General features: G+C 34.0%; 1 protein-coding gene across 4 annotated transcripts in view; it reads right to left on the bottom strand.

Moving 5' to 3' along the window:
* The window catches only part of GRID2 (glutamate ionotropic receptor delta type subunit 2), a 1,500,723-nt gene that overhangs the window by 1,058,630 nt on the left and 419,610 nt on the right, over window positions 1–22,483 (bottom strand). The window contains exon 1 of one of the 4 annotated variants that reach the window (XM_074396450.1): window positions 1–22,483. This exon is cut by the window's left edge and continues 6,916 nt beyond it. The exons of the other annotated variants lie outside the window; for them this stretch is intronic. The gene's annotated coding sequence lies outside the window, so the exon portion shown is untranslated. 4 annotated transcript variants of the gene reach the window in all.

Below are 22,483 nucleotides of genomic sequence, written 5' to 3'. Positions count from 1 at the left end.
TGTAACTAGTCTTGAACTAGGACATTTTATTTAAGAAATATTACTAATTTTTAAATTTATAAATACTGATATGTTTTCATGTGATCTCAAGATCCAAACTTAGATGGCTTCATTGATTACTGGTTGAGAACAAGTACTATCAAGTGACCTAAGAAAATTCAATCCATCTGAAAGAGAGCTTATGATATAAAATAAGAAAAAGAAACTAATGAGCTTCATGCAAATAATATTTTCTAGGAAACTTTCATACAATTGAAAAAGAAGTTCAAGAAGGTCTGAATTGCACTCACATTAGCTGGAAACAATATCAATTTTAAGTTCAGAGAGTATAAATTAAAGTTCCTAACTAAAATTCAAATCTTTAAGTACAAGAGATTATAGTTTTATTTCCTTTTGTAAAACAATATATTTAGTAGTCCCCACCTTATTTCCAGTTTTGTTTTCCACAGTTTTAGTCACCTGCTGTCAACCATTGTTCCATAATAGATGGGTACAGTACAATAAGATACTTTGAGAGAGAAACCACATTCACATACCTTTTATTACAGTACACTGCTATAATTATCTTATTAGTTATATGGTTATCTTTTACTGTGCTTAATTTATAAATTAAACTTTGTCTTATGTTTCTATGTATAAGAAAAATATAGTGTATGTAGGATTTGGTAGCATCCCTGGCTTCAGGCAACCAGGAGAGGTCTCAGAACATATTCCTGGCATATAAGGAAGGGACTATTGTATTATCCTAAACAGCATGAATATCAGATTAATATTAAAATGGATTAATATTAAATTGGATAATATGTTAAAATGGTCAATATTAACATTCTAAATAGGTAAATGAAATATAACCAACAGGTCAGATACAATGGGTCATGCCTGCAATCCCAGCATTTTGGGAAGCCAAGACAGGTGGATAACTTGAGCCCAAGAATCCAAGACCAGACTGGGCAACATGGAAAAACTCCTTTTCTACAAAAAATAAAAAAATTAATTGGGTGTGATGGTACATGTCTGTACTCCCAGCTACTTGGAGACTGAGGTAAGTAAGAGGTTCACATAAGACCCAGGAGGTCAAGGCTGCAGTGAACCATGATGGCACTCCAGCCTGGGTGACAAAATAAGATCATGCCTCAAAAAAATAAAAACTAAAAAAAAAAATCAATATATAACAATTCATGGTTAAAATATATTATGAAAGATGAAGAGAAAAATGTTCTAAATTTAATCACAAATATATTACTCATATTAATTCCAATATTCATGAATGTCAAATTTCCTTTTCAGAAATTTCACCAAGTAAAGAAAAGTAAGGCTGGATGAGGTGGCTCATGCCTGTAATCACAGGACTTTGAGAGGCTATGGCTGGAGGATCACTTGAGGTCAAGAGTTCAAGACCAACCTGGTCAATATAGCAAGAACTTATCTCTAAAAAAAGGAAAATAAAATAGTGAGGTGTGGTAGCATGTACCTGTAGTCTCAGATTCTCAGGAGGCTGAGGAGGGAGGATCACTTGAACTCAGGAGTTTGAGGCCACAGTGAGCAATGATCATGCCATTGCCCTCCAGCCTGGGTGATAGAGTAAGACCCTGTCTTAAAAACAAAGTAAAACAAATAAAATAAAAAGAAAAAAATAAAGTGACATATATTTGTAAATATTAACCCAAGAAAGTTAAGTAACTTAAATTCATTTATAAGTGTAAAATTAACATAATTTAAAATTTCTAATACTTGGAATTAAGGGCTGATAGAAACACATAAGAATAAATTACAAAGAAATAATTTATTTCATGTTCCTTTGAAAAAAATCAAAAACAACACTGCAATAAGATTGTCTCAGAAATAAGAGCTGCAAGTTTAGGATGGAGTTTCTCCTTGGGATGTGGCTGATAGATGTTTCCTCTCACACATCTTTGGAAGTAAGGAAGAGTTGGAGAAATTTTGCTCCTCCTCTGGCTCTCTGGACCTCTGAAGAAGTTTTGAGGGAGTAGAACAATGTGTTTGCCTGGATTATCAATCTGTTTCTTCATCCAACATCCAGATTGGGCATTCTCAGGCTTGGTAGTAGCTATACCAGTAATCACTTCAGTTTTACAGGAACAGAACCAGGATCACAGCCTTCAGGATTTGACTCAGTGATAGCAATGTCATTTTCAGCACCTTGATTGGATAAGTGCTTCTGAATTGTTCTTGGTCTCTTAGAAATTGCTTAGGAAGCAAGGGGAGCAGATGCCAAACAGATTCTGGCTGAGTCCCTGCAGCTTTGTCAGTGAGATGTCTAGTTTACACTAATTTGTATGAATTCCATGCCATCCAGAGGAAAACAGAGGTTTTCTAAAACACAATTCTTTTCAGTCCTGTCCCGTGACTACCTCTACAACCCCATCATCACCACCAATTAGCTCTGACTCCTCAGGAAAGGTCACTGAATAGAATAGACATGTTTATTCAGCTCCCACTTATGAGTAAGAACATGCAGTGTTGTTTTCTGTTCCTATGTTAGGGGAACATCACATACCAGAGTCTGTTGTGGGGTGTGGGGCTAGAAGCAGCATAGCATTAGGAGAAATATCTACTGCAGATGACCAGTTGACGGGTGCAGCAAACCACAATGGCACGTGCATACCTATGTAATAAACTTGCATGTTCTGCATATGTATCCCAGAACTTAAAGTATGATAATTAGAAAGAAAAAAAAATACATCTGATTTTTAGGGGCTGGGTGATAATCAGCTGTTTGAACATGCTCAATTTAGCCAACCTTTTTTCTACTGTTGAACATTTAGTTTCCCTCTAATTGTCTCTACTAGCTTAATAATAGAGAAATATGAATAGTCTTGTTCATAAATCTTTGTCCACCTCTCTGATTATTTTCTTGAGACAGATTCCTCAGCATTAAATCACTGTGTCAAGGGCATAAACAATTTAAAAGATCATCATATATATTGCCAGAAAGCTTTTCAGAATTGATATCCATTTCTATTATCATCAGTTGTTTGGAGAACTATAACCTCACCATAAACTGCCTAACACTATTGTCTATGTTTTATTTCTTCATACACTTGATAAGGAAAAACAATCTTTTGTGTTTCGTTAATTTTTGTGTCTTTGTCCTCATTAGGTTGAACAATTTTAAATGTTTCTATATGTTATTTGTCTATTTATGTTCTTTTTCTATTTCCCCATTGAGATTCTGTTTCTTACAGATGTATATCATTTTAAATTAATAATAAATCTTTCCCTTTCAAAACAACAAAAAGGAAAAAAAAAAAAAGGAATAGAGAGCTCCTCCTGGAATTAGCTTGGGAATTGACAGTGTCTTGTGAGACTCTTCCAGACCAAGGCAAGTATAAAGGTAACAGAAAAGGCTTTAAACGTCCACTTAATCAGTTACAGGTTAGACTTAGAGAGTCAGTATGGCACAAAAATTAGGATAATGGGAAGGTTTGCAGGGTTTTCCATTTGGATAGAAATCAGAAACCATAATTGACCTTAAAATGAATTTGTCATGATACAGTAGCAACGTTTTATCTTGTCTCCTCACATCTAACAAGGATCTTACTTATGTTACTAAAATACACACACACCAGAGAAAGAGAGAGAGAGAGGAGAGAGGAAGAGATGAAGAAAGAGGAGAGAGTGGGTTTCCTGATTTAAAAGCTAATCTTTCAAGTCTCTTTGTGGGCATCTATTTCTGTTTTAAATGCCAATCTCATACATACAATTAACGACAAGCTTTCCTAGTGTTTTACATTAAAAAATTAGCTCCTGATATGTAGCAGTCACTGTACTAGGTCTTACAGCCACACAATTGAGAGAAAAGTGTACAACAACAAATGCAAAAGCACACAAAACAACATAAACTCCAGAATAACAGAAAACAACATAAGCTCCAAAATAAAGGATTAATTACACACTTATAATTCCAAAATAAAGGATTAATTACACACTTACAATTTTGGGAAAAGACAAGCACATATATATGAAAAAGCTGTGTGTTTTCCTGTTTCTTGTGTGTGTGTGTGTGTGTGTGTGTGTGTGTGTGAGAGAGAGAGAGAGAGAGAGAGAGAGAGAGAGAGAGAGAAAGGAATATCACTATTTCTTTGTTAATTTTAAGAAGGAATGATAACAACCATTTGAAATCCTGGGTAAAATGCTGAAGACTGAGAAGTCATATGTAACTCTGTAATAATGGCTGGAATAAACACATAGGGAACTAGAGTCACTTTACCACAATAAGTGGAGTCTAAGCATGTCCAAGCTAAGACAATAGAGCCTTATTCTACTGACATTTTTCACTCTGTAATGTAACTTTGTTTTCATGACAATTGCTTCATTGAGAGTTCTTTGAATGTAGGTTCATGTCTCTCTCTCTCTCTCTCTCTCTCTCTCTATATATATATATATATATATATGTATATATATATATATGTATGTGTGTATATATATGTATGTGTGTATCTATCTATCTATCTATATATATATATCTCACATATACAGAGTTCTTAGTACTCTAGAACATACTATGTCCACATATAGTATACAATAAATAAAAATTTGTAGAGAAATTAATGAATACATATATTTTACATGATACTGAATCAGTAACCAAACTATTTAAAGTCTGTTCATATGTGCAATTAAATTTATTCTTTAAAATTAAATATATACAAACATACTCATAATGAGAGAACACTAAAAAATTATACTCACAATTTTCTAGGTCTATTTTCACATTTACTACTGATGAAATTATTTGTAAAATTTAAATGAATGAAATGGGGTACTGACTTCGATATACTAAACATCACTCATTTCATGTATGTCACTGTAAAGTGAATTCTGCTGGATCCTTCCAAAAAAGCATTTCAATTTCCTTTATCTTCTCTATTTTTAAACAACTTTTATTTTCTTATTAATGGGGATAAGACTACAGACCCTAGTAATTTCTAAGGCAATGCCATTTTAAAAAGTTATAGATAATAAAAAATGTAATTCCAGTACTACCCATGCTCAATGACTTCAAACATTACTTTAACTTATAAAATTGTGATGGTCAAATGATCAAGTTGAAATAGGACTATTAGTTTCTTTATAAAACTCATTCTGAAAATGATTGCCTTATTGGAAATAAAAACATTCATCTAGAGTCTCCTATGTATTGACATGCTTTTTTCAAGGTAACAAATGTGAATAAAAAATGTAGTTTCCCTAAAGTTACCCCATTTAATTATTAAATATTAATAAATCGATGTTCCCATATTTACCCTCTTTAGTTACTTTCAACAGAGAAAATAGCATAGATTACTACTTAGGTTAACACAAAACAATACTATAACAAATTACAAAATCAGTTTGAAGATAAGTGCAAGTATACACTGTATAAAATATACTTTAAAATAAAGGTATTGTTCATGATTTTATCAAATTTATATGCTTCTTTTGAATATACTGTATTTCAGAATTTTCTTAGACTGCAATGGTTCAGAGCAGTCAGAATCCTACTACTTATAAATATTATTAGGTTGATGCAAAAGTAATTGGTAATTGGTATTAGGTACTGCTATTAAGTTGCACTGGTACAAAAGTAATATTGGTTTTTGCTATATGGTAATTACTCAACAGTAGGTTATCCCAAAGTTGCTTGTCTTGCTTTCAGGAAAAAAAAAAAAAAAGCATTTATTGTCTAAAATTAGCTAGAGTATAAGTGCATTATTTAGTCTCTAAATTTTATAATGATAAAGAGCTTTTAAACCCTCAAAGTTGTATTCAATGTAAACAAAACAATAGATGCTTTTCTTTTAATTGGAATTTATTCCCAGAGTAAAGTTAGGACATCCAATTGCATATCATCCGAAAGTTTAAACTACCACATAAATTATAATTCCTAAAGCTGGAAATTAGTATTTTATTTACGTGTATGCCACATCTCATCCAATTTTCACTGCATTCAATGATTTAAATGCTATAATCCTATTTTTATATAATCTATTAGTATTCAAACCCAACTTTTTACTCAGAGAAATTTTTGATAGATAAATGAGTTAGGCTTCTGATAATTTACTATCCTCTGCAAAGATCTGAATTAACAGTTTTGTGCTCTGATTTAACTCTTGTTTATTCGCTTGGACTAGCTAAAACCAAGGCTCATCTCTATTGGCATCTCAGTATTACACAAACATCAATAATGAATAGGGGAACATTTTCTTCTGTTCTGGTGAACGACTCCATGTTATTATAACTGCGGGCTTATTTTACTCTAATCACTAAAATATCCTGACATCTCTTTTAGATAAACATGTTTACTCACTTAGCATGGACTGAGTAAAAATAGCTTTAAATATATTTCAAAGCAAATGATTTATAAAAGTTTGAGAGTATACTGTAAATACATAAAGAAAATGGCAATAAATTAAGCTGCATTTAGCTCTGTTAAAAATCCATTAACTTTTGTGTACCTCATCTAAGTTGATGATGAATCCAATAAAATGCCACTCCTGGTAGGGAAAGAAATCAATGCAACTTTATTTTACTGTTCAGTGGGTGGGTGTCAAAACTTTTTCTGTTGAGAGAAAAAAAAAAAAATAAGCTTCCCTTAAAAATAGCTGAGATCACAAGTGCTGTAACAGTGTTGCTTTCTACCTTTTCTATGTAGTGGTTTATGCTTATAATCAATAGATAATATGGGTTATTATAGAATGCAAACATTGTTGAGGATTATATTATGCCAAGTTCTATGGAAAGAAAGGAAAAATAAATAAATAAAAATCTTTAATAGGAAATATAAACCAGAGTTCTATGTGATATAATTATTTTTGTCTTAAAAAACTCAGAGCATTTAGCAACTAATAGAAGAGTTAAGAAACATCTTTTTATGCTCATCTTCATGTGACATAAATAATAACCCATACTATCATTCTTCATTATGGCCAAATGGGAACTGTGCTAACCTACCCTGTGTTAGCCTGTCAGACTCCATCTTGCTGAGAGCCAGAGAGACTCCATCTTAACCTCCGCCTCACCCCTCCTGCCATTTCTCCCTTGAATGCATACCTGGGTCATGCTACTGTGCTGGGTCATGCTGTGCTTAGAATTATAGAGGCATATAAACATTATAACAATATCCTGATTGGCAAGCCCACTTGCTATTGTGAATACCCCCTTGATTGATTGTATGGCAAGTACCGGATACCCACCTTGGTAACCATCAATCATGGGAACAGCTTCTGTATACCCCGCTTAGTTAATCAACAATCATGGGAGCCCTCTGCCTCCTAGTTACCAGCCTTCTCCCCTAACTTGCTTATTCTGCTTCTGTAACATTTCACTTTGTCCCCTTATGCTGAGCAACATGTAAAATTAAATCAAACCCCTTCCTCGGGGACAAGAGATTTTGAGTATGAGCTGACTCTCAGTCACCAGCAATAAAGGGCTCACAATCAGATTTCAGAGTGTGGCACTTTCCTAACAACTTGCTCGGATATAACAGAACAGCTACAGTCTGCAGTTCCCAGCAAGAGCATGCCAGAAGATGAGTAATCTTCATTATATTTCTATGTTTCAACACTATGATAAGCTCTAAAGAGTAAGAGGCATTTTCTCTGCCTGCTTTTTTTTTCTTGTTGTTGTTAATGTTTTGAGGTTTTAGGACATGGGAAACCCAAAATAACTTAGTAGTTTAATGGCATGAAATTCCATTATAAAGAGGATTTTTTTTTCACTGTTTTGTTATTTATTTATTTATTTATTTATTTTTTGCAATTCTCCAAGGACTCTCTGGCTACAAAAAAACTCAGATCACATTTGATGGTAAATCATTGTTTTGGTCTCATACTGATTAGCAGGTAAGCTAGCTTTTTTTTTTTTTTTTTCCTCCATGATATATAAAGTCAGCTAACATTTTCCCAAAGGGTCTGCTGGTCAAATGAGTTCAAAAAATGTTAAAATCCCATAGACTTTTCTGAAAGTTCTGAACTTATAAAATCCTATACACTTTAACACATTAAGCAGTCCAAGAAATACTACAGGAAATGCCAAAACAAAACAAAACATGCTTATCATATAGAAGTGACTTTTAAATTCTATTTGAGCCACTCAATTAGTATTTAAAATAATTATCAATCGAAATCAGAGAATCAAGACTAAAAGGGTTAACATACACAGATAACACTCCAAAAATGATTTCAATTAATTTTCTATTGTCAATATAGTTATACTGGGTGTATATTTAGCACTTTGCCAAGTGTTCTGAGGACACAAGTAGAGTAGATGACTTAGATCTCACCAAAGAAACAAAATGATTTGCCCAAGTGAATGGTGGAAGCAATGGATTGTTTTTGTTTTTGCTTTTATTTCTGGGGGTCAAACATAGTTTAATATGTCAGAGAATGGATCATTGAGAAAAGTAGTCATTTAAATATTTTTTACTGAATCTGGATAACTCTAAATGAATAATATATGCAAGGCCAGAGGTAGCATTGTAGGCAGCCCCTAAGAATGCTCCCAGTGATCCCTGCCTGTTGCATTGTAGAACGCAAACGTTGAGGAGTATATTATCTCAAGTGCTTTGGAATGAGAAAAAAAAAAGTTGAAAAGGAAATATAAATTGGAGCGCTATTTGATAAGATTATTTTATGTCTCAAAGGACTTATAGTTTAGCAACTAATAGTAGAGCTAACAAATATACTTTTATGCTCATCTTCATGTGACATAAATGATAACCCATATTATCATTCCTCATTATATTTCTATGTTTCAACATTATGATAAACTCCAAAGAATAAGAGGCTATCTCTCTGCTTGCTTTATTTTATTTATTTATTTATTTTTTGACTTGGAATCGTATAGCTATGGGTGTTCACAAGCCTGTGCAATGCCTTCCACTTGAGTGTGGGCTGGACTTACTGATTCACTTCTTATAAGTGGAATACAACGAAGAGATAAGTATCACTTCCAAGATTACTTTACTGAAGGACTATGGCTTTTGTCTTCACATGCTCTCTTACTTGGTCTCATTTTCTTTTATATTCCTTATTTTGAGATAAGTCAACTGCCTGGGTCTGAGACAGCACAATGGAGAAACCCACATGGTGAGGGAGTTAGGCTTGTCAACCATCACTTGAGCAAGCTTAGAAGTAGATCTCCAATTCTCCACACTCCCTGTGAAATCTTCAGATGAAACCACTTGACTGCAACTTCTTAAAATACTTTGAATCAGTCTTACCCAGATAAGTTGCTTCTGAGTTTCTGACCCACAGAAAATGTGATATAGTAAATATTTGTTGTTTTCAGCTGTGACATTTGAGTAATTTGTTACTAGCAATAAAAGAGTAAAAGAATTATATAGCGAAGTAGGAAGTCATAAGAGGTTAAATCACATCATATCCTCAAGCAAAATATTCAATGACTCTCACTACCAATAAAATACAGTACTTTCTCAAATCTGTTCCAAGTTGTCTTCCTAGTCTCACCACTCCATTCCTTCCACCTGTCTCTTAATCACTAAACCAAGAAAATACTTTTCCTTGAACACGTTCTACATCTTCCTACTTCTGCATCTTTGTTCATATGCTGCATGCTTTGCTCATACACTTAATTAAATTTAATCTCTATACCCCAAATTTGCAAAGTTGTATTTGAAAATACAACTTTGCAAATAAAAGGGATCTTAGAATCATACCGCTTGGGTCCATATGGATTAGTGAGTCTCAGTTTTTTTCATCTGTAAAATGGAGATACTGATTATCATTAACTGCTTTGTAAAATCAATAGGAGAATGAATTCAAAAATCTAAACTGTCCTTGGTATATTTTATAAATGATAGTTTCTCTTCTCTCCTCCATCAATTACCTGCTCCAGTCCAAGTTGTAATCTATATTGTGTTTTCACACAATAACTGGGAATATTATTTAATATTTGGAGCCTTCACTTTCCTACATAAAGGAAGGAAATTCTTAGTTACCAAAGGTAATGCTCATTTCTTTCATTTTTCCCCTAAATGTGTCAAAACAACTCTCAAGTCTAAGAGTTGTTTTTTTGTTGTTTTTTTTTTTTTTTCCTGAAAAGTCTCTGGGGAATCAAAGTTGCGACTTCATAGTCTGATTCTGAAGAATCAATACTCAGTGATTCTAGACAGGAGCACCAAATTATTTCGCTGGAGCCGAACCGATTTTCTGGTAGATAGAATTGATTTTTAACCTGAGTTCTTTTTAGCTTAATCGATATGGATTAACTGCTTTAGTAACTCTATCAAAAGATGGGCTATCTGACTCAATCTGCTTGTTTTCACAAACTGTTCTGTGATTACAAAAATTAATTTTGTTTACTTACATCCAGCATATATTTTTCCACCACAGCTTGAAAATAATAAATATTTTATGGTAAGATAAGTGTCAAATATTTTATCACTGCATTCTGTATATTGACGCAAAAATCCGCATAACAAAAGAATTTTAAAATGTTTCATTTATTTTATACCAATTGAAAAACAGCTATTTTCATGTATAGTGGTACACCACTTAACAGTTGCAGTTGACAAAAGACTACATGTATGACAGAAGTTCCGTAAGATTATAATGAAGCTGAAAAATTCCTATAGTCTGAGTGACACAGCAGCTGCTGTAACACTATAGTACCATGCATTACTTATGTGTCTGTGGTGAGGCTGGTGTAATCAAACTTAATGTCTGCACATAGGTTTTTAGATTCTGTGGAAGAGAATAATTTGAAAGAGGAAACTAAAGGTTGTTTAATTTACATCCCATTTGTCCCTCTCCTATCTTAAATTATAATTTCAACTCTAACCCTATTTATTCCATTTGTTAGCTCTTGGTAAACAGGCAGAATGGAAGTAAAATACAAGTTGAGGAGATTTCTTTTCTCTCTCAGCAGTGACTCAAGCAATAAACTTAACTTTGTGTTGTTTTTCTAGAACATGCATAATATAAAACACAATTTATGTTGTACTCAATATTTTCACCTACCCCTTTTTCCATGTTTTAAAGTTTCTCTCAGTTTTCTTACAATTTATTCTTCATTTTGTGCTTACTTCCACTTTTTATATGTTCTGCTATAAAAGCTAAGCCCAACAGAAAGCTTTATCTCTATATAACTGCATTCGTTTATTAGATGTATGTTCGCTATCTTTCTCATTAGGAAATCTGTGAGGCTATAATAAAAATTTCATTTTTTAAAGATTTCAGCATTTGAGCACACCAACTTTGTCATGAACTCACTTTGTTCGGTAGATTTTCTTAAAATCTGGGGAAAATATTAGACTCTATAAAGCATTCATTTCCTTGGCTTTATGGCACCTTAGATGATGTGAACGTCTCCCAAGATTCCTGTCACTTCCATTTTACCAACTGATGCTTCCCTGACAAAATAAGCTCTAAAATAGAAGACCATACTCAACTTTCTGAAAAGCAGAGCTTTCAGTAAGGCAAAAATTATCTGATGTTCTGCTTTTAACTGAATGAGACTTCAAGTAGATACCTAGATATAGTAGTTTATATTTACAGTTTCATCAAACTTGTTTCTTTGTAATTTTAGAATTATGTGCAACTATTCTCCATAGCCCCATTATGAAAACTGAAATAAGTATGTGAGACTCTCCTATCCAACCAATTTATTCAACGTACTTAGAGTTCTAACTCCTTATTCCTTTAAGATGGTATTGCTCTGTCACTAAGGCTGGAGTGCAGGGATGCAATCTCAGCTCACTGCAACTTTCTTCCACTTCCCAGGTTCAAGTGATTCTTATGCCTCAGCATCCCAAGTAGCTGGGATTACAGGCATGTGCCACTATGCTGGGCTAATTTTTGCATTTTTAGTAGAGATAGGGTTTCGCCATGTTGCCCAGAGTGGTCTCAAATTCCTGGCCTTAAGTGATCCACCCATCTCGGTCTCCCAGAATGCTTGGATGACAGGCATGAACTATCGCACCCAGCCCCCTAACTCCTTATTCTTAATAAACGTTGGTAATAGTTAAGGTTCACTCTTGGCTACTGTCAATCATGTCTACCTAGGATATATAGATTTATGCGAAATTTTAGCACAGCAAATTGTAATTTAAAACTTTGTTCCTGAAATTCTGTAATGTATTTTAAAATTTCATTCTAGAATCATAAATTGTTAATGAGAGCTAATATTTCTGTGGTACTTATTACTTTAATTATTCTAAATACTCCATGCATATTAGTTTATATATTCTTAACAGCATTCTTTGATTTCAGGTATCATTATTACCCCTATTTTTGAAATAAGAAAATTGAGGCACATGAGGTTAAGTAACTGTTCAAGGTCTTACAGTTAATAGAGGCAAAAGTAGACCCCACATTTGTGCTTTTGTCTATTACAATACATTACTATTGTCAAAGAAATACCTGCACAGAAAAAGTACATAGTCATACAATTTTACATTTGGTTAAGTTCATGTGGTGAATGCTATAAATCTAGTTATCCTGTGGTTTGAAGGAGCATAGATTCTGATTTTAGATTCCAAGTGCAACTTAAAAAAATCAGTTTTAAAATGTCACTCAGTCCTGGAATAAGAGTGAGATGAACATGGCAGAGCCACAGAATGCCAACCTAGGAGTATTTAAGATCTTCAGAGTCACAGCAGCAGTGCTTCTAACTATGGTGGTGAGTGGGGAGTGGAGGCTGAAGGATGGGAAAGTGATGGTGAAAGAGATTTGTAGCATGAAAATATTTTATTCTTAGACCAGGCTGCTCTTAACACATAGACACTGTATGACTGCATGAATTTATTTATATTGGCAGCAGAATGTACTTCCTTTTTGAATATCATTTGAGGAAATCTTCTCATGATTTGTAACACTACTTTAAAAAGAATGTCTTATAGCACTATGAACCATTAGGGTGTCAAATTAATTTTAATTGATAAACCTTCCTGTACATTGTTACAGATTTTTGCTATCTGACTAAAATGGAGTGAGCTTAGTTTGGAATTAAGAACAGATCTAATTCACAGCAGAAAATTAAAAAGTCCCTATGAACATTGAATATGAAAAACAATTTTTTTTGGATATTTGTAATTATGATTTTAATAGATATTTAGAATAGACTCATTTAATCGAGTTTATATATAAGAGGTAATAGGAAGAGTAGTAGTCTACCTTATTTTAATGTGAGAGGCATGAGGCCATAATGATTTTTAAGGGATTAGTCCTAAATCAAAGTCTGTAGAAGGCTTTGAACCATCTCCCATATTTCTTATATTAGCAGCACCAGGGAAAGTGGTTGCATCTTGGCCATTCTTCATTTTGTGAACAATTTTATCATTATAGACTGTAATTCTGCAAGAAACAGCAATTCTTAAAGGGTAATCCTTCTTTTTAAAATAAAGAATTAACTATTGAATGCCTCAAAGTACAGATTGATTAGATATTAAAGAAAGGAATGGTGATTTCAAGTTTCGTGAAAAAAAGACACATTTTTGTCAAGTCTCTGAGCTGTAGGCACAAGATAGATATTTAAATAACGATTCAAAGAAAACTTCCTTTTTGTTGTTCTTCATTATTCTTGTTCACATGTTGATACATCACACAACTCTTATAACATATGCTATCACCAAACACAGTTTGACAGATGTACAGATTTTAGCTGTTCATTACCAACATCTTAAAGACAAGCTACAAAAAGTAATTTATTGAAATTTATCTGAAAGTAAAAGCACTTCAAATCAGCACTACTTTAATATAATATCTCAAATTCCAATTTAATCAATACCCATGTACTAATCTAATTGTACAAAAGCCATGTTTCTAAAATAATGACAATTTGGATGTCCATTAACTTTTCCTTTTATGTTTTAAAATGGAAGATATTGGGGTTCAGTCACTAAGGTCTTCTCCATTCTTTATATTACAAAATAAACCTCAAAAAAGTACACAGGCAGAGCTAGGAGTTGTTTGACTTAGTTCTGAAAGTCTAATTGGGACAAAAAATCTTTAATAATTATTTCTAATAGTTATTTTAATAATTCACAAAACATTTAGGATTATAATATACAACCTTAAGTTTGAGATCCTTTTCGATTCTTACATTTTCATTATTATAAATGTTCATAAATAATCGTTATTATCATCACCAAGTTATTATGTTACAATTGGGGAAGGGTATTGTATCTGGAAGCTAGGGACTTTTCTCTAAATAATCTTAACAGGTATCTTTGAGCAAGTCATTTTACTTATCTGACCCCAACAGCCACTAACTTCTGTGGTGTTATTTTTCCAAATTAATAGAGTCACCTGGTGTCATTTAAAGGAGTGGTTCCCAGATGGGTATAGCAGATTTAGTATGTAAATAGTCATAAGTCTCTGGTATACTAAATTGAAACTTTCCTTATTTCTTGTTAATTGGGTCATGGTTGGTTATTATCCCCTTTTTCTCTTTCTTCTTGTCAAGTCATGGTTCATTAATTACCTCTACTACACAATACAGTTTCTTTTGTTTAAATGTTCAGTTACATTCTGGACTGCCATCCAACCCCTGTTCCCCTTTTCCTCATTCTCAGGAGTAAGATAAATTACAGGGCATTTTCATATTTTCTTGGTTCAGAGAAAGAACATGAGGTAAGGCTCCCAACTCTTCTTTTCTCTAGGATCTGCTCAAATGACTTGTGCTGCCTCAAATTCCAGTATGAGTGTCTGTCCTTGCCTCATACTCTTCTAAAATGTTTGTAGCATACACTCGATGATGGCTGGCCATCAGTATCCATGCTTTCAGTGGTGTTCTTCCCAAATCCAGAGATGCCTTCTTCACTACGACTTTCCACTCATCCACCACAGTGCCCCTCTGATGTCTCTCACAGACTACACTACATCTGATTTAGCCACTGCTGGTCCACTGTCCAGAAACCATATGGGTTGCTGAGCATCTTTATGAATCTTTTGATCCCTCAGGCTACCACTTTTCATTCTGGGAGTCCTCTAAGGTTTAAATAATTTTCTTAGGTTCTGACCTGCAGATGGTAGAGATACAAGGATGCAATGCAGTTTGTATTAGACCTTCAAATTCTTGACTCTGTCCTGCTGATCATATATTTATTTACTTTCAGGAAGAAAGATGACTTGTGGCATTAAATATGCTCACCATATAGTTTAGGGCATGAATGTCATCCAGTTCTTCAGTCTTCTACTCTTGATGTTCAAAGCTTAACATTTCTCCTTCCATAAAGATGTTCCTTTTGAAAATTTCTAAGAGTTTATTTTATTTTAGGAAAACAAGATGCAGGGATAAAACATTTAGAGAAAACTATATTCTTACAGAAGACATATTGTACTTTTCAATTGGACAAGATCTTTTTATTGGCATTTTTATAATGCTATAATTCCGTCTACTCCTTATATTGTTGATTTAGATTGTTTGAAAAGTGCTTTCTTTTTAGCATTTTTCTCTTGCTATCGTATACTTTCTAGATAGTATTTGCTAAATTTCATTCAGTTATTGCTTATTTAGAATAATATACTATTTTCCCTATTGTTTCACCATGGTTTTATCATAAACTGCAACAAATTTAGAGAATAAATTAGGAAAATTAAAATTTCATGTAGTTAATGCCACTAAGACTTTATTTGGATTCATGTACTAATCACCTGGATGTTATCACCAACTTTGGTTTTATTGTGATAAAATATACATAACATAAAATTTCCCATTTTAATCATGTTTAGTTGTACAGCTTAATGACATTAAGTATGTTCATATTTTTATACAACAATTACCAGTATCTTTCTCCAGAGCTTATTCCTTCATCTTTCCAAACTGAAATTCTGTGCAAAATCGAACACTAACTTCCTATTTGTCCCATCTTCAACCCTTGGCAACCACCATTCTATCTTTTCTCTATATAAATTTGACTATTCTAGGTGTCTCAGATAGAATACTCATACAGTATTTGTCCTTTTGCCACTGGCTTATTTCACATAGCATAATAACTTTAAGATTCATTTGTATTTAGTATGATGCGGCAGAATGTTCTTCCTTTTAAGGCTCAAGAATATTCCATTGTTAATTCCATTATTAATTTTTGTATCCATTAACATATGTGCTATTTCCACATTTTACCTATTGTAAATAATGTTGCTATGAACACAAGTGTACAAATATCTGTTCAAGTCCCTGCTGCCAACGTTTTTGGGTATCTACCTACAGTGGTGTTGCCATCATCAATTTTTGAATAGTGATGGCTTGTACTCAGAAGATGTTTCTGAAAAAACAGTACATATTACATATTTTCCATATGTATTAGGTTATTATAGAGATACTTTGTATCTGTTCATTTTGTATTGATCCTAAATTGCAATGCTTCTGCATATTTAAAAATACACATCTTTGTTAATAATCACATAGTATAGGCAAATCAATACATTTGCTTTTTTAATTAGCGTACGGTACCAGAATTCCGGAATCCCTGAGCTTTATTCCTAAAGGTAGTATGTAGCTGAATTTCTGAATCCATTTAACTGATCTAAGTATGACTTCTTTAATTTTTTAAACAAATAGTATGCCAAATCTATTTCAAAGAATTGCTGTGTGAATCACATAAAGAAAAATGTAAACTATCTCAACAATTTAGGCTAAAGATAAATTGCAAACATAGTGAAGTAAAAATTCAAATAGTTTTTCTCAGTTTTACTTGGATAATTTTCTTTTATCCTATTGGTATGCCTGGAATGATGTCCAGAACTTTTTTTTTTTGTTCTAAAAAATGCAAAAATTAATGTATAGTAAAATATAATTTGACTTAAAAAGAAAAAGAAAAGAAATATGAACACACTACAAAATGTTCTGGAGACAGTACAGGCTCACACCTGTAATCCCAACACTTTGGGAGGCTGAGATGAGTGTATCACCTGAGCTTAGGAGTTTGAGACCAGCCTGCCTAACATGATGAAACCCTGTCTTCACTAAAATACAAAAATTAGCCGGGCATGGTGGTGGGTGCCAGTAATCTTAGCTACTTGGGAAGCTGAGGCAGGAGAATTGCTTGAACCTGAAAGGTAGAGGCTACAGTGAGCTGAGATCATGCCACTGTGTTACAACCTGGGTGACCAAAGGAAAAAAAAAAAAAGAAGAAGAAGAACCTATCTTTTGATAATGTTTTTGTTTTTGTCATGAAATGAAACTGTTCACAAAATGTATCCTAAGCGAAAGAGATTAAAAACAAGTAAGGCTACAAGAAATTGTTTATGTTTTCTAGATTACATTCTTTAAGAAAAATTCTTTAACAGCAGAAGATAAATAATAAAGAGAATAAAAGATTATTCCTGCTTCCACAATCTTAATACTATCATTTAAGTGTATTTTGGATTTTTTTTTTTTTTTTTTTTTTTTTTGAGACAGGGTCTTATTCTGTTGCCTAGGCTGAAGGACAGTGGTGCCATCATGGCTCATTGCAGTCTCAATCATCTGGGAACCAGCAATCTTCTTGCCTGAACCTCCAGATCAGCTATGGGTACAGGAACGCAACATCACATCTAGCTATTAAAAAAAAAAAAAAATGTAGAGATGGGGTCTCACTATGTTGCCCAGGCTAGTCCTGAGTGCCTGGCCTCAAGTGATCTTCCTGCCTCAGCCTCCCAAATTACCATTACAGGCATTAGTTACCACTCCTGGCCTGAATTTTTTTAAAAGTATATACTTTTATAAAATAAATGTGTTCACCTATAAGCTCTATTTAAAATTTTGTATCTTTCAAAATTTACAGGTGAAGCAAAAGGAGTTTTCTCTATTTCCATAATTACCCTTTTACTGGCAGAATACCATGTAAACAAGTACATAGTTCATAATTTCTTCAAATTTTCCAATATTGTTGGATATCTAGGTCATTTCTCAACTTTTCCCTAGGTTTCTTCACATTTGCTACTGTATAGTTATCTAAACTATATATTTTTTTCTTATTTGGAAAATATTTCTTGCAAAGTAGCCTCAAGATTTTCCTTATGAGGTTGTATTTGTGGGCAAATTTAAGGTAGATTATACTTGTGATTCAAATCTTTTCAATTTATACTGCTATACATACTGTAACAAATTTTTTCATAGGTTTTCTACAAATGAGTAATGTATATTGTTAGATAAACATATAAACTTAGTAAATACATTATTACCAAGTTTGGAGGAGAAATGAAATTCTCTTATATTTACTCCTTAAAAAAAATTAATGTTAAAACATTTTTTCATTGTATTTAATATTTTGTAAATTGTCTGTCATTTGTCACACAGAAACATTGAGATATTTTGCTTCTTGAAAAACAGGTGTAATTATGGAGCATGACAGCAACTCTCTGGAAGTATGTGGATGAATGAATTATGTAGTATTAGAAGTCAACTTGTTTTAGTTAGTGGTTATTCAATAAAACACTATTTTCTTATAGTTCATCAAACAAGCAAATATATTGTTTTGATGACAACTGCATATTAATTTTAATGCAGTTACATTTGTGACTTTAAATGAACACATTTGATCCAAAATACATTTATTATATTACTAAAAAAATGTGTGCTTCATTTATTTTATATATAGACATATTGTGTTTACTTTAAAATATATTAACTGAACAAAGTTAAATCATCAAGGTCCACATGGTGCTTTAATTAAATGGGTTAGGATATTAAATATTCTTTATAAATCATCAAACATCATTTTCTTGACAGGCACCTGTCAGTCTGCTGTACTCTACAAATGTATCTGTAGAATGTAAAATAATTTATTTTCTGTCATTATTGCTTCATATTTCTTTGGCTCTATTGCCAAGAATGTCTGGCTCGTAAGGCTTATTCTTGCTTTGAAATACAAGAGGCCTTTAAGAGCAGGAAGAGGCTGTTTTCCTGCTAGCTTTACATATACCTTGGAGGTGTCACCTTATGATATACCTTGGAAATGGTCATTGCACTCAGACACTTTGTTGGGTACCCAGTGTCGCAATGGGACAGCATCTCTTGAGGAGTTTTGAATTTAGGAACTAAGTCATGGGGCTATGTACCACAAAAATAGTAGAATATCTATGATTCCTGTCATCTATTCACTTTCACTTTTGCTCTGGAGATATTTAGATTGCTTTGCTGATATCAGGTCAGAATTGAAAATCAAAATAAAACACAAGATATAAAATTGCATTCCCGCAATAAAAAATCTCCAGGACAACCAGACTTTAAACATTTAAGTGAATAGATTTGAACACCACAAATGATTTTCTCTCAGGCAATCATGGATGAACTGACTCAAAGTGTATAATAGGATTTTCTCATGAGAGCAAAGCACTAAGGCAGCTCCCTATGTGACGCTGTAATGTCAGATAACATGGAAGGGCCCTAGTGCTGCGGGAAGCAGCACATAAAACACAGAGACAGCTGAATGAGCTTTGGTTTATATTAGATTGTAGAAATAAAACACTATCAACATGATCTTTCTTCATTGACTAAAAAGATTAAGGGAAGTAAGGGTCTTATATCACCGAAGCCTTCAGTTTTTTCTTCACAATATGCTATTCAAATTTATTATTCAATGCCTTAATTCATAATTCCAGCATCTCAAAGCATTTTAAGGCAGAGGACCACTACAGGGCTAGGCAGCTTTGCATTAATGCACATATTCCTGCTAATGATATCACCAGCATGTCAAAGCTCAAAAATTCCCCTGTCTTGTTCTTTTCAGTGAAGAAATTGGCTAAAAGAATGAAAGTCTTTGTAGAAGGTCAAAGGGCAAGATAGAAAAAAAGCAATGGAAAGATCTAATTTTCATCAAACAATCTTAAAATCTATTATTGGTATTTTGACTAGTAAAAGAAAATGTGTTGTATTCATTTAGTGAATTCAAATGTGACTCAACCCACTAATGTGAAAATAATGACTATGTCATTTACATGTATTTGCCACATTAATAGAGAATAAATGGTTGAAGATTTTTATAAAGGATTCATTTGATTCTGCTAAGATGTCTAACGACAGAAAACATTTCAAGTAGAAAACCATTAATTTTTTCAATCTGTAGCAGTTTCTTCATAAATGCTTTTCTTTCTCAATATCTACTACCTATATTAATACAAGTTGATAAAAGTCAACTGTTTTATTATAGTTAATATTCAACTTACTGATATTTGAGTAGGCTATCTGACATGGTTTGGCTCTGTCCCCACAAAAACCCCATCTTATTCTCACAATTCCCACATGTTGTGGGTGGGGCCTAGTGATAATTATGTGAATCATTGGGCCAGTTCTTTTCCATGCTATTCTTGGGATAGTGAGTCTCGACAGACCTCTGATTGTTTTATAAAAGGGGAATTTCCCTGCACAAGCTCTCTTCACTGGTCTGCCACTATGTGACATGTACCTTTCATCTTTCACCATGATCGTGAGACCTCCTCAGCCATATGGGACCGTAAGTCCAGTAAACCTCTTTCTTTTGTAAATTCCCCAGTCTTGGGTATGTCTTTACCAGCAGTGTAAAAAAGGACTAATATAGTAAATTGTTAACAGGAGTAGGGTGCTGCTGTAAAGATACCTGAAAATGTGGGAGTGACTTTGGAACTGGGTAACAAATAGAAGCTGGAACAGTTTGGAGGGCTCAGAAGATGACAGGACAATGTGGGAATGTTTGGAACTCCCTAAAGACGTGTTGAATGGCATTGACCAAAATGCTGATAATGATATGGACAATGAAATCCAGGCTGAGGTGGTCCCAGATAGACATGAAGAACTTGTTGGAAACTGGAGAAAAGGTAGCTATTATGTTCTAGCAAAGAGACGGGTGGCATTTTGTCCCTGACCTAGATATGTGTGGAACTTTGAACTTGAGAGAGATGATTTAGGGTATCTTTTAGAAAAAATTTCTAAACGGCATAGCATTAAAGAGTTGACTTGGGGGATGCTAAAGGCATTCTATGTTATAAAGGAAACAAAGCATAAAAGTTTACAATATAATAGAAAAGAAAATCTCATTTTCTGAGGAGAAATTCAAGTCGGCTGCACAAATTTACATAAGTAACTAGGAAGGAAATGTTAACCACCAAGACAATAGGGAAAATGTCTCCAGGGCATGTCAGAGATGTTTGCAGCACTTCCTCCCATCACAGGCAGGGAGGCCTAGAAGAACAATATGATTTCATGTGTCAAGCCTAGGCTCCCTCTGCTGTGTGCACTCTGCTGTGTGCCCTGTGTCCTAACCACTCTGGCTGTGACTAAAAGGGACCAAGGTACAGCTTAGTCTGTGGCTTTAGAAGTGCAAGACCCAAGCCTTGGCAACCTCCATGTGGCACTGGGCCTGCAGGTACACCGAAGTCAAGAACTGAGGTTTGGGAACCTTCACCTACATTTCAGAGGATGCAAGGAAATGCCGGGATGTCCAGGCAGAAGTTTGCTTAGGGGTCAAGGCTCTAATGGAGAACCTCTGCTAAGGTAATGTGGAAGGGAAATGCGTGGTTGAAGCCCCCACACAGAGTCCCCACTGGAGCACTGCCTAGTGGAGCTGTGAGAAGAGGGCCACCATTCTCCAGAACCCAGAATTGTAGATCCACTGACAGCTTGCACCATGTACCTGGAAAAGCCACCAACACTCAATGCCAGCCCAAAAGCACCTGAAAGGGAGATTGTACCCTGCAAAGCCACAGCAGGGGAGCTCCCAAATACCAATCCCACTTCTTGCATCAGCATGACCTGGATGTGAGACATGGATTCAAAGGAGATACTTTTGGAGCTTTAAAAGTTGACTATCGAGCTGGATTTTGAACTTGCATGGGGCCTGTAGTCCATTTGTTTTAGTCCAGTTCTCCCATTTGTAATGGTTGTATTTACCCAATGCCTAAACCCCCATTGTTTCTAGGTAATAACCAATTTGCTTTTCATTTTATAGGCTTATAGGTAGAAGGGACTTGCCTTGTCTCAGATAAGATATCGGACTGCGTACTTTTGATTTAATGCTGTAATGAATTAAGGCTTTGGGGGACTTTTGGTAAGGCATAATTGGATTTGAGATGTGAGGACATGAGATTTGGGAGGGACTGGGGTGGAATAGTATGGTTTGGCTGTGTCCTCACCCAAATTTCATCTTGAATTATAACTCCCATAATTCTTATGTGTTGTGGGAGGGACTGGGTGCGAGGTAACTGAATCATGGTGGCAAGTCTTTCCTGTGCTAATTTCATGATAGCAAATCTCATGAGATCTCATGGTTTTATAAAAGGGGAGTTTCTCCTACAAACTCTCTTTACTAGTCTGCCACCATGTGAAATGTGCCTTTTACTTTCTGCCATAATTGTGAGGCCTCCTCAACCATATAAAACTGTAGGTCCATTAAACCACTTTCTTTTGCAAATTGCCCAGTCTCAGGTATGTCTTTTATTAGCAGCATGAAAACAGACTAATACCCTATCCAAGATCTAATTTTATATACATATATACAAATATACACATATATACATATTTATATATATATATGTATTTATATATATATGTATATATATGT

Source organism: Saimiri boliviensis, chromosome 3, assembly GCF_048565385.1.
Source record: "Saimiri boliviensis isolate mSaiBol1 chromosome 3, mSaiBol1.pri, whole genome shotgun sequence".
NCBI classification, from domain to species: Eukaryota; Metazoa; Chordata; class Mammalia; order Primates; family Cebidae; genus Saimiri; species Saimiri boliviensis.
Note: the sequence above shows the minus strand (reverse complement) of the source record. Positions and strands in the feature narration are given on the sequence as shown.